The following is a 12,491-nucleotide window of genomic DNA, read 5'->3' as shown; positions in this document are numbered from 1 at the left end:
TTACATAGGAATATATAGGAAAAATCTTTAAAAATCTTCTTCTCAAGAAATACTGGGCCAGGAAAGATGAAACTCATGTGGAATCATCCCCAGGTAGTGTAGATTCAAATTTGTTTAAATTATGACCCCTGGGGGTAGGGCGAGGCCAAATTGGCCCCTCAAATTTTTGCATAGGAATTTGCATAGGGATATATCGGACAAATCTTTAAAAATCTTCTTCTCAAGAACCACTGGGCCAGGAAAGATGAAACTCCTGTGGAATCAACCTCAGATAGTTAGATTCAAGTTTGTTCAAATCATGACCACCGGGTATAGGATTGGGCCAAAATGACCAATCAAAGTTTTACATAGGAATATATAGGAAAAAATTTCTTCTCAGGAACCATCGAGACAGGAAAGATGAAACTCCAGTGGAATCATCCCTAGGTTGTGTAGATTCAAATTTGTTCAAAGCATGACCCCCCGGGGGTAGGGTTGGGCCAAATGACCGATAAAAGTTTTACATAGGAATATATTGGGAAACCTTTTAAATTCTTCTTTTCAAGTACTTCAAAGCCATGCTTAGTGATATTTATAGGGAATCATCCTCAGGTAGTGTAGATTCTAGTTAGTTCAAATCGTGACCCCCTTTGAGATTAAAATTCAACCCTCCCCCCCCCCCCCAGTAAACTTAGAGTTCTGATCTTATATGTGCTTTTTCCTAGCCAATTGCTCAGGTGAGCGATGTGGTCCCTGGGCCTCTTGTTATACTGATCTTAATGCGTTTTAAAGAAAGGTGTGTTTGCACAGTGTTTAACCATTGAAATCATATTTGTTTATATTCTCTAAGGGAAAGCATGGATAACGGATAAGATTTCTTACATTCTTAAGAGATCTGGCATCAGGCAACACTGCAAAATCCGTCATTTTGTATTATTTTTTCTTCCTTTTGTTAGTAATTTTAAAAGAGGGCTTTAAGGATTTTAAAATGTTACATTTCCATGAAATTAATTGTAGATGCTGCACCTAAAAATTCGTAAGTTCTGAATTCTTTCTGAATATTGCTTGTAGCACCCTTCACAATCTATACAACATTTTTTGCCTCCGTAATCGAAGAGACTGGGATAAATAGTTTTTTCCTGTCCGTCCATCTGTCTTTTTGTCTGGATGGGTGTTTTCCTAAATAATCAGAAACATATCACAGTTTGATTTCGAAAAAAGCAATATCTTCGGCGACAAATCATAGGTGTACATGTACCACCTAAAGGCTGATGAGAGAAAAAAAATCGACTATGTACCGAAACAAGCTGTAAAACATTTATGCACTCGAAGTTTTGGAGGATATAGTTTTGCCCTGTCCGCCGTCTCTCTGTCTATTTGTCTGTTTGTCCGTTAAAACTTTAACATTGCATTATAACTTTTAAATTAGTATGACTATGACTTTTATATTCCAGAGGTGTATTCCTAATGAAAGACCTTTCTTTAGGTACGAACAGCAGTGTAATAAAATCCCCTTGATATATTGTCAATAAAATCTGTTCTTAACAAGAAAAGTCCATTTGGTAGAAATGTTCACAGTATATGAACCGGAAATATGAAAAGTTACAAAAAATGAATTATTAAACAAATACAAACAGTAGTATGCCTAAGATTTACTGGGTGACTTTAAACGAGACTGTTGTTATTCTTGTTTCATCAACTTGTTTGTCAATACCTTTCTCTAGTAATGCTCATACGTAGAGAATGCTCCTGTGTATCGTCTCAACCGAGTAATAAACCTGCCATATAGGTAATAAGGGTATATTGTTACACAAGTAAGGGAAGTTGACGATTTAAAGGTTAAATTCATCACGTTTCTCATTAAGCTTGGTTGTGAGAATATCATTAAAATCTTTTTGTTTTACAATTTCCATATATAAAACAGATGCTTGAGACTCTGTGAGATCTTTTATTTGAGCTCACCGGGATATATCATGTCGACATGTGAATGCAAATGACCATTGGTAATTGATTATACGTGGTTTATATATCTGAATGTCGAGACTTTTAATGCATACATGTATGTGCACACCTTTTCATAAAATAATAATGTTGGGTTTTCTTATTTTAAAACAAAGAAATCGCTGGTAAAAAACCCTGGATTACGAATTTTCTCTACATTTACAAATTTAGTAATCATAATAATATCATATAACTATAACGAAGTCGATCTATGTATATCTCCATTTCACAGAAAGAAAAGCATATCGACCGAGGACGAAGTGCGGTATTTTGTGGTACTCTATAAGAACGCGAAAATTTGTTAATTTTTGGCATTTTGAGATGCCCCCTCAGATCTGGTAACAAGTGTAGATTTTTGGGATTTTTTTTTATTACATATATTGTATAATATAGTATAACTCATCAAATATTATAGTTTGAACAAATATTCAATTGTAGTATTTGTATGTACATTGAAGTTACTGTTAGTTATATATTCTATAAAAATGAAGAGTTTCGCTTCTTTTATATGTTGATTTTTTAACCGAATTTGCAATTGATAGGTAGGATTGAAAACGTTACGAAGTGATTTGACGTTATGATAAACTGAAGCTCTCAGAGAAAGGGGTAATAAAATGTAAAAGAAAAATAAATTACATACGCTCTTGAAATTTAGAAATTTAAGAATATTTTCATTATTTTCATTATTTCATTATTATGCTTTTAAATGAATCCTTTATGCCAGCCATATATTGTAGTACTGTATAGAAACGGAAAATTTGTTAATTTTTAGCATTTTGAGATGCCGCATCTGGTAACAAGAGTAAACTTTTGTGGGGGTTTTTATACATATATTGTATAATATAGTAAAAATCATCATATATTATAGTTTGAACAAAAAGTCAATTGTAGTATTTCTATAATTTGATTTTTAGTGCTGAAATTGGCATTTTCCTATATAATCTAATGGTAAATGTACCTGTATTTTGAGACGGTCCCTCAAAAATATCTGAACGGTCGATTTCCCCAAAATTTGCATGTACACTGAAATTAATGAAAGTTATATATGGTGTAAAAATGAAGAGTTTCGCTATTGTACTTTTCGCACAATAATACCACGGTCGGCCCCCTTAATTATTTCTTTTGAATCCTTTTCTCATATGAGACAAATATAGTAAATATATACTGAAAGTTCAGAAAAAAATGGTAATTTTAATATGCAAACATAAAGATAACACAATTTACCAATATCAAAGAATTTACTTCATATAATCCCACTTTTTATTTTCTTATCTGAAATTTTAACAATACTTTGAAGGTAAAGTAAATTAATAAAAAAAAAATAAAACTTTAAAATAATTTTCTTGATTGTTAAATTTCTAATGCCAGAAAAATCACAATATATGGTCAAACAATTGGTTATGCAAAGCAATAAAAAAAAACCTTAGTTATAATTTAATGTATCTTTTTTGTCTGTTTGTTTTTGAAAATTGTCTGATGGTTATTTTTGTCCCATGTTTTATTTGGATAAAAACTGTACTAAACCAACTAGCTCGCCTATAACCATCCAACTAACAGCTTTACCCGAGCTTTCTTTTTGTCGCGTAGCAAACCAAACGGCTTATTTAACATAATTTGTAGAACAACAGTGTCCCTTTTTCAGTTTAAGGTAAGGTTTGCGTCTCCCTCCAACTTTTATTTTTTTTAATATGCACACATGCCATATATCAATTTATTCAGGGAGATTAGCTTCATCATTTAATATGATTTTCAAAGATATTGCCCGTCCCATTTTTTTAGTAAAAGACGCCAAATTTAACGTATTTCATATTTCACCTCGAATATTATTTTCATTGAAAAAATTGATTTATTTTATTAATTATCAAACTTTTATAATTAAAATGACCTGAATTAGTATAATTCATGCTTCTATTATTTAAACTATTAATTTTCCGTTATCAAAAATGTGAAAATTTGGGTATTAAAAAAAGAAGATTTTTCAATTTTCCTTGATAAAGTGAAACCGTTGCCATGGCAACAAAAATATAAAAATCAACGTTTTACATATCTACCGATTCCATCAAATTCCATGAAGTTATTAATTCGATCATTTTAAATAATTTGAACCAAAAAAATATGTATGTCCCCAATATTATTTCCATGGAAACAGGGGCTATATTGGGGGTTGGAACCAAAAATCGGGTTTTTTTACACTTATAAAGACAACATTGATATCACCTTGTCATGGTGAATGTTAAAGACTAAATGTATTTTTGATATTGTTTTTAAGCAAAACTTGGCCAAAAATATTCAAAATTAAACTCCTCCTGTGCTACAAGATGGTCTAAAAATTAATTCCATGGAAGAAATCTAGTATTTATGGCAATCTTTACATCTGAATATTCTGATGAAATTGTCCATGAATTATACTGCAACACCTTTAGAAGTACATGTATATGTTTATAAACATACTTCAAACATTTTGCAACTAACCCAATTAAAAGCCTCTGAATTTGACCTCATGCTGATTTAGTTATTCCAACATGTAGTAATTTCTAGAATTTTAGTACAAAATATCTCTATTCAGTTATGTCTCGTGACTATCATTATACATGTATGCCATCTTTTGAGTGAAATGTTGTAAGCATTGCATCCACGAAGCTGCTGTTTTTATAATTAAATGATTTCTTTACTTCGAAGAGTAGAAATGCTATCTTGAAAGTAATGTTTGTTTCCCCTCTCTTGACTCTGGGTAAAATTATTGGTGGGTAGTAAAAATTTCAACAACATTTCTTTAGGGGGAAAAAGAGGAATAAAAAAAAAAATACGGCCCTGCATTAAAAAAAAAATTTCAGTTGGTTTTTTAGTCAGTCACGGAGAGGCCACAACCAAACATATTTTAAAGATGGCCTATTTTTACACTTCATGGACATTAGCTCAATCATTGGGTTAGGTAGTGGAATCTAAATTGAAAATCAGACAGAACAAAAAAAATAATTTTAAGTGACATCAATTCATACTTTAATGAGTTTACAGACTTTTCTTGATTTCAGAGAAAAGGCAAATTCTCAAAAAGGCATAACACTGTCATAAATATTTGTCAAGAACAGGGAAAAAAAAACGTTACAGTAAGAATATCTCCATATCCATGAAATAATAATTTAAATTGACAATTTTTTCTCCCTTTTTAAAATCAAAATACAGAAAAAAATTAAAAGATTATAAATGTAAACAATTTTAAAATAAACTACATGTATTTGTGAAAAATTTTAATTTTAGTTGATTACTAAACTGGTCTTATCATTCCTACTAAATTAACAACCTTTCAATTTCCAAGTGTCATATTTTAAACTGTTAAATGTTCATGACTTTATTTACAAAACTCATCAGTTTTCAGAAATACTTATTTGAGCATATTAGGTCCTGGTAAGAACAAAATTTAATGAATAAAAATATTAAATTTAATTGTTCGTGTATTAATTTCCTTGCAATTTTACAAAAGAACCCTTTTAAGAAAATTGTTACTTGTAAGTGTAGACAAAAGCAACCTTCAATTAATACCTTAATGTATACATTTATTTTACTGAAAACAAATTCAAAGATAGACAAACAGAGCATGCACTGCAATCATCACATACCATACATGTATTTTTAAAAATTAAAAAAGCATGTATATACTACCAGGTAGATAGGATGCTGTTAAACATTAAATTTTTTTCTATAATCTATAGACATATAAAAAATATGCATTGGGTACAACAAATCATCATTTCTTTTCCAAATCTCCATTGACTTTGCCATGTCTGGTTCAACATCTTAGCTTGATCCATCCAACTTTCTTTAATATTCTTGAGCTGATATGGGATGACCTCTACTTTGATTGATGGCACAAATCTTTTAAGGAAACACTGAAGTACTTTTTTTTTTGTTCTTATCTATTCCAATTGATCTGAAATCATATGTGTTCATTTTTACAATAACATTTAAGGAATTGCATTTTTGGAATTGCATAAGGAATTGGACTGAATTTCATTCACTCAATGAAATGAAATTTCCAATATAATCAATGAAGAATCAATATGAAATTATTGTACAATTTTATACATGTAGATTGAATTAGTGAAATGCAAATGCTTGATCAAGAAAATTAATGTTCTTGTCATGCACAATTTGTATTAATTAAAATATGAGATATTAATTAAAATCAAACCTCATTTAAAAGGTAACTTGAACAATTGAATACCTGTTCCAATAATGTTACAAATATTAGGCCTAAAAAGCAAGGATTTTTTTCATAATTTCTTGAATGAATGCATTTTTATTTTTTGGCAATGTTGGGATATTAGCCACATCCTGACATCCTTGTACCGTTTATTCATCGTTTTTAAATCTGTAGTCAGAAGATCATTCATAACTTTCAGTAAAATGAATAGTTAAATAATTACCTGATGAAAATACTATCAACAATCAAACTGTCAACATCATCATTGGGCATGGTCAAATGCACCGTGACTTTTCTTCCCTGTTGGACTGCATAAAGCATAATACTTTACAGGATACTCTCAGGTCTTTTCTTTTTTCCTTCCCATTCTCACTTAAAATTTTAGTGTAGTGGTGAAGCGAGAAACACACAACAGCACAATGCGTCGATAACTTTCTTCTGATCGGAATGGCCTACAACTTGCCACATTCCGTATCGAAAATAAACAAGTCCTCCTTTATTGGTTCATCCACATGCATCACGCTAATCTCAAAGGCTTTTAAGATTCCTATGCTTTGATTTGTTATAAGACTTTCTCCTGAAAACGTCCTTTGTTTTTAGTCCTTACATTAATTTAAGTGACAACAAACATCAAGTATGACAGAGGAAATTCGTTACCGAGAGTGTTGGTAAAATGGGTAGGCAAACCCGGGGTCGGGGCAAATTAAAAGCCGGGGCAGATCGAGATTTTTCATATTTCCGTCTTAATACTTTATCGATCGAGCTGAAATTTTCAGTATCTATTTAATACACGATTATTAATATTCGCTGCTAAAATTGCACTGAAATACTTTATAATTCTGATTTTATAGGCGATTATAGATTTTCAAGTTGGTAAAATAGGTAGGCAGTTCCCAATGTCCCAATTTACGTTTTCAGACATATGCTACATAAAGTCCATAAATTTATGGATAATTCTGGTGTTTAAGAATATATATTAATCATTTATTAATATTTCTTCCTTGGTTATTGTAATATTTACGTAAAATTACATGTTTTAGGAAAACCGGGTCATTAAAACCGGATCCGATCACCCGGGACAAACCTGAAAATTCCGGAATAATTGTACAGGTGACCTGTTTTTACTGGAGAATGTTTGTCATCTGAAAAAAAAAATGCAAATCGATTTGTTGGAAGCTTGTGTTTAATTATTTAAATAGAAATAATTTATTTATTAAATTTGCACTAACATAATTAATGCAGAATCCCTCACACTGGCTTTAATATAATCACACACAAGCTCTCTTGATCAATTTGGGCAATACAAAATTGGCTTACCTTATTGGGTTAATTATCTCAGGGAAAAGAAGCTGGGAAGAAAATTGTTGTGATGTTAAAAAAATTTAAAAGATCAAAGTGACATCTTTTGACAATTATATACTTTAACAAGTTGAGTTGATTTTAGGGACCCTATATATTCCTCCTCTGCAGTGAACTTTAGTTCATTTTAGATGCATCCAGCAGTTGTCAGTCTTCTGTATGTTTCTTATATAAATGTAGGTATAATGTCTTTATGAATAAATAAATAAATGTTTGTTATATGATCAATATGTTTTACTTGTCATCTCATCGGACAGGAAATTGAATTGATATGCTGTATGGGTTAAATAATGGGGAAATCTATAAGTAGCAAAAGAAAGTTAAATCAGTTAAATATATATATTAAAAAGACAGCATATTGGTTCAATCAGGTATAGTATAACATGTATGGATACCTAACGGTGACAACTAAGTACATGTTTTTCCTTATTTTGTGTTCAACATCCATCACTCTCCTTTCATATCTGTGTCCGAGTTCCTTCGGGAGCTTCTGGGAGGAGATAATGCTGGACTCGGGGTTTACTGCCATATAACTGTATATGTTATATCAAGTATTCACCCATTGCACGTCCTAACTCCCAGCCAGATATTACAAAGGAAGGAGAGATATACACGTACATAAGAATGTATACTTTAATATTGATTTCCAAATAGCATGAAGAGAGAGAGAGAATCTTGGATTCTTGGATTTGTGACTTGCCTTTATTTTTAACAATTCAGATATAGACGTATTATATATAAGTTATAAAGGATCATCATTCACTTCAATAATTGCTAAATAATAATTATAGATTTATATACAACGTTTAGAAAAGTTTAAATTTATTATATATTTTTCATTTTTATTATTTTTATTATAGTTATGTCGAGATTAAAAAGCTGACTATAAGTGTTTATTTCAATTTATTTTACTACAAATTAGGAGAAGCAATGTGTCCAGAATATGAAAATGGTGACCATGTAAACACCAGCAATATGGTATTCTATGTAATAATCAACATATAAAAATTAAAAATATATATATAATTAAAAACAGAAAAGAAAATATATTTCATGAATATTTTTTAAATATTTTTCTTGAATCAAATAATGTGTAATCTAATTGAATATTGGCATTAAATTCTTTTTCATTTTGTTTATTTGAATTTTAGTAGATTTTTCTAATTTATTTATTTTTTTTAATTGTAGGATGGAGCAAAGCACACATAAGGTTGTTGTATATGGCAACAACTCAAACAAATTACCAAGCAAGGAGGCTATTCAGATTCTGCAGAATCCAAAGGAGGATTTGGTGTCTACAGGACCCCCTGTCAGATGATGATGTTGAACCTGAACAAATTCATATAGAGGAAGATGTTGCTCAAATACGCGAACATGAAACTGCCGATGAAAGAAGAAAATGGACAGAAAATGGGAAACAAAGGCTTACGATAGAACATAAAAATGACATCCTGAATAACTATATGTTGTGCAGTGACATCATCAATTTCTCGCAAGAAATCCTGCAGCAGCAATTTCCAAATATCCAAGGATTTCAGCATACAGGATATGCACCGATGCTTAAAGAGGATAAATGGGAGTACAAACTTCAGATGAAACCCATGAAATCTCCTGTGGCACAAATCCATCACACTGGCCACAGTCATTGGATTGCAAGTACTCAACGTGAGGGAGATGAAACCATCAAGATATTAGACAGCTGTAACAAAAGAGAGATTATATTTCACAGTCGACACAAATCCAGCTTGGAAAAATATATGGCGATTGGAAAAAAAACTATCAATGTGTCAGTAGAAGAAGTTAAACAACAGCAAAATGGAGTGGATTGTGGGGTGTATGCCATTGCCAATTTGACAGATTTTTGTTTCACAGGTAACAGTGAACAGCCAATTAACTATGATGTCGATAACATGAGAAGTCATTTGGTGAAATGTATTGAAGGAAAGAAATTCACACCATTTCCAAGAAACCCAAGTCAAAAGAAAAGACTGAGCCTCACCAAAAAAGGCAAAGTACACACAATTCCACTTGACTGTGCAGCACGGTGCAATCTGCCAAACATCTTTGACAATATGATTGCTTGCGACACTCCATCTTGTCAGCAATGGTTCCATCAGAAATGTGCAGGTGTTTCAAACCCAGGTGACAGTTTCCTTTTCAACTGTCCCCAATGTAATGCACCAACTTCTCCCTGTTTTTAATCATTACAGTCAAAAGACTAGTGCTATTTATAATTAAGTGATATTAAATTACTTATTTGACTGTTTTAAACAAACTGAGACTGGGCCCTGGTAGGGCGTCGTGGTGACCACGATAAGAACAGTTTGTATGTTTTAAATAAAAAAAAAAAATAAAAAAAAAATTAAAAATTTAAAAAACACAAAAAAATGTACATATTAAAATGCACAGTTCACTTTTAAATATTATATCAATATCAAGACTCAAGAAAATCTTTAAATTGAGTGCTCCGTGAGTAAATATTTAATTTCAGAATAGTGCTAAATCAATTTAAATTTTAAGATTAAATCAAAAATTCATTCCAAAAACCCATTTTTCAAACTGATTATTTTAATTAATAAAAATAAAAAAGGCTCTTATGAGGATACCTCCATGTGGTTAGAGCTGGGCAATGTCACAACAGTGATAGCTAACATCCTCCAATACAAACATTTATTAATTCGGAATTTTCGGGTTTGCCCCGGGTGATCGGATCCGGTTTTAATGACCCGGTTTTTCTGAAAATGCGCATATTTTGCATATTTTAAGCTTTTATAATGTAAAACTAATTATATTTCGTTAATATAGAGTGTAAACTATTGGAAAAGTCCATAATTGTAAAGGCTTAACTAGTCGTGATTCAAAAATACCGTAAAATGTCGTATTGATTTTGCCTACCCATTTTACCAACCTGGAAATGAACAATCGCCCAGAAAATCAGAAATATCGCGTATATTGTGATGATATTATTAGCGAATACAAAAGAACCTTCAAAAAACAAAATCTGAAAATTTCAGATGAATTGGTGGAGTTTTAGCGGAGATATTGAAAAACCTCGATCTGCCCGGCTTTTGATTTGCCCCGGCCCGGGTTTGCCTACCCATTTTACCAACACTCCGTTACCGAGATGCTTAGCATCGCTGGTTTAAATCCGCCTGTTTCAAACGCTTTGGTGATTCGCAAGAGTTATCTCCCTGTTAACGCAAACCTTACCTTAAATCATCCATGCAAGTAAACTATCAGTTCGTTACTACTCACTTAACCACTGCCACATCCTTCACATTGCTATTGTCAATATGTTTTATATTGAATCTACATTTGTTTGTTTTGAATAAAGCAATGATAATAAATTTTCTGACTATATTGCGGGTGGCACAAGAAAATGCCTGAAGCATATCGTTTTTTGGCTGTATTTTGGAAGCCACCTATTTCCCAAACTATGTATGTTATGTAATAGTCACATACTGCAAGACCAATTGTTATTGCATAATTGTTAAAAAACTATTCTCAGGAATGGTGTTTTAAGGTTGCATTGTCTTTTCAGTCTTTTTTTCTTCATTTTTATGTATTTTATTATATTTTTTCATTTCATAATAAATGACATATTCTTGGGACAAACATGTCTTGTGTTATTTGGCAAAAACAAACTCAATGTTGTCAGACGAGTGTTTAATTCATGGAATAAAAGCTGAACTTAAAACAATTTATCAAGTAGTTTTGTATGATACAAATTCTTTCCTGTTTTAAAGCCACTACCAAGTAACAAACCGTGATAAATTCCATGAAGAAAAAGATGGTAATATCTACTCCATACATGTTAACAATAGATTTTTCCGCATTTACAAAATAAATTATTTCCTTCGAAAAAAAAAAGATATTTTTTCACTAACATTAACCAGGAATGGAAAACAACAAGCAAATTCAAAGAATTATGGTGCCCCACTTTCGGTGTCTTTGTGGCTGAGATGTCAAATATGAACGCCATATCATATGTCATTTAGAAATTATCACCAAAGTTGATGTTTATAAATAAGGTCAATCGTGAAGGCCAAGGCATATGAAAGCCCCATCTCTTCTCAGTCAAAAGTTAAAAGGAACAAAATGCGTTTGTGAAACACTGATGACCCCGTCTGGCAACAAGCAAAGATTAAAATTTCTTAAATGCAAATTATAAAAAAGTAGGTCAGACTCCAAGGTGAAGGTGAAAGGTTCAAATTTAAAGTTCTTGGTATCAAATGATAGGTCTTCTCACAAGGATTACTTATTTCAAGTATGAAAGCCCTAGCTCTTACCATTCAAAAGTTATGGCCAAGGTTAAAGTTTTTAAAATGTAGGACAGACTCCAAGTTCAAGGTCAAAGGGTGTAAGTGCTTGATATCCAATGAAAGGACTTGACACAAGGATTTAATATTTGAAGTATGAAAGCCCTAGCCCTAACCCTTCAAAAGTTATTGCCAAGGTTATTTGTTCTAAAAAAAAAATGGGCTAAACTACATGGTCAAGGTCAGAAGGTAAAAGTTCTTGATATCCCTTGAAAGGACATCCCAAGAATTACATGAAAGGTCTTGCCACAAAGAAAATAATGTGAAATATAAAAGCTCTATTATCTACCGTTCAAAAGTATTGGCCAAAGTAAAAATTTAATTTTTTTGTGTAAAAGTGGGTCAAACTCCAAGGTGAAAAGCTCAAATTGTGTGGTACAAAGAAAGGACTTTTCACAAGGAATACACATGTGAAATATGAAAGTCATAGCTCCACTAAATCAAAAGTTATGGGCAAGGTTAAAGTTTTTGTGACAGACGGACAGACTGACAGAGAGCTAGTCTTTCTATCTTTTGTGATGTTCCCTTATTCTCTAGGTCCCAAAAATCACTTCTATAAAAATGAAATCAAGATAAATATGTATCTTGTGACTGGACAGCTTATATGGAAACATATGGAGATAACAAACAGT

The sequence above is a fragment of the Saccostrea cucullata genome, unplaced genomic scaffold (assembly GCF_032062105.1).
Source record: "Saccostrea cucullata isolate Sc308-1 unplaced genomic scaffold, CSIRO_AGI_Scuc_v1 ctg6835, whole genome shotgun sequence".
NCBI classification, from domain to species: Eukaryota; Metazoa; Mollusca; class Bivalvia; order Ostreida; family Ostreidae; genus Saccostrea; species Saccostrea cuccullata.
The sequence above is the reverse complement of the archived record's forward strand: the minus strand, read 5'-3'. Positions refer to the sequence as shown.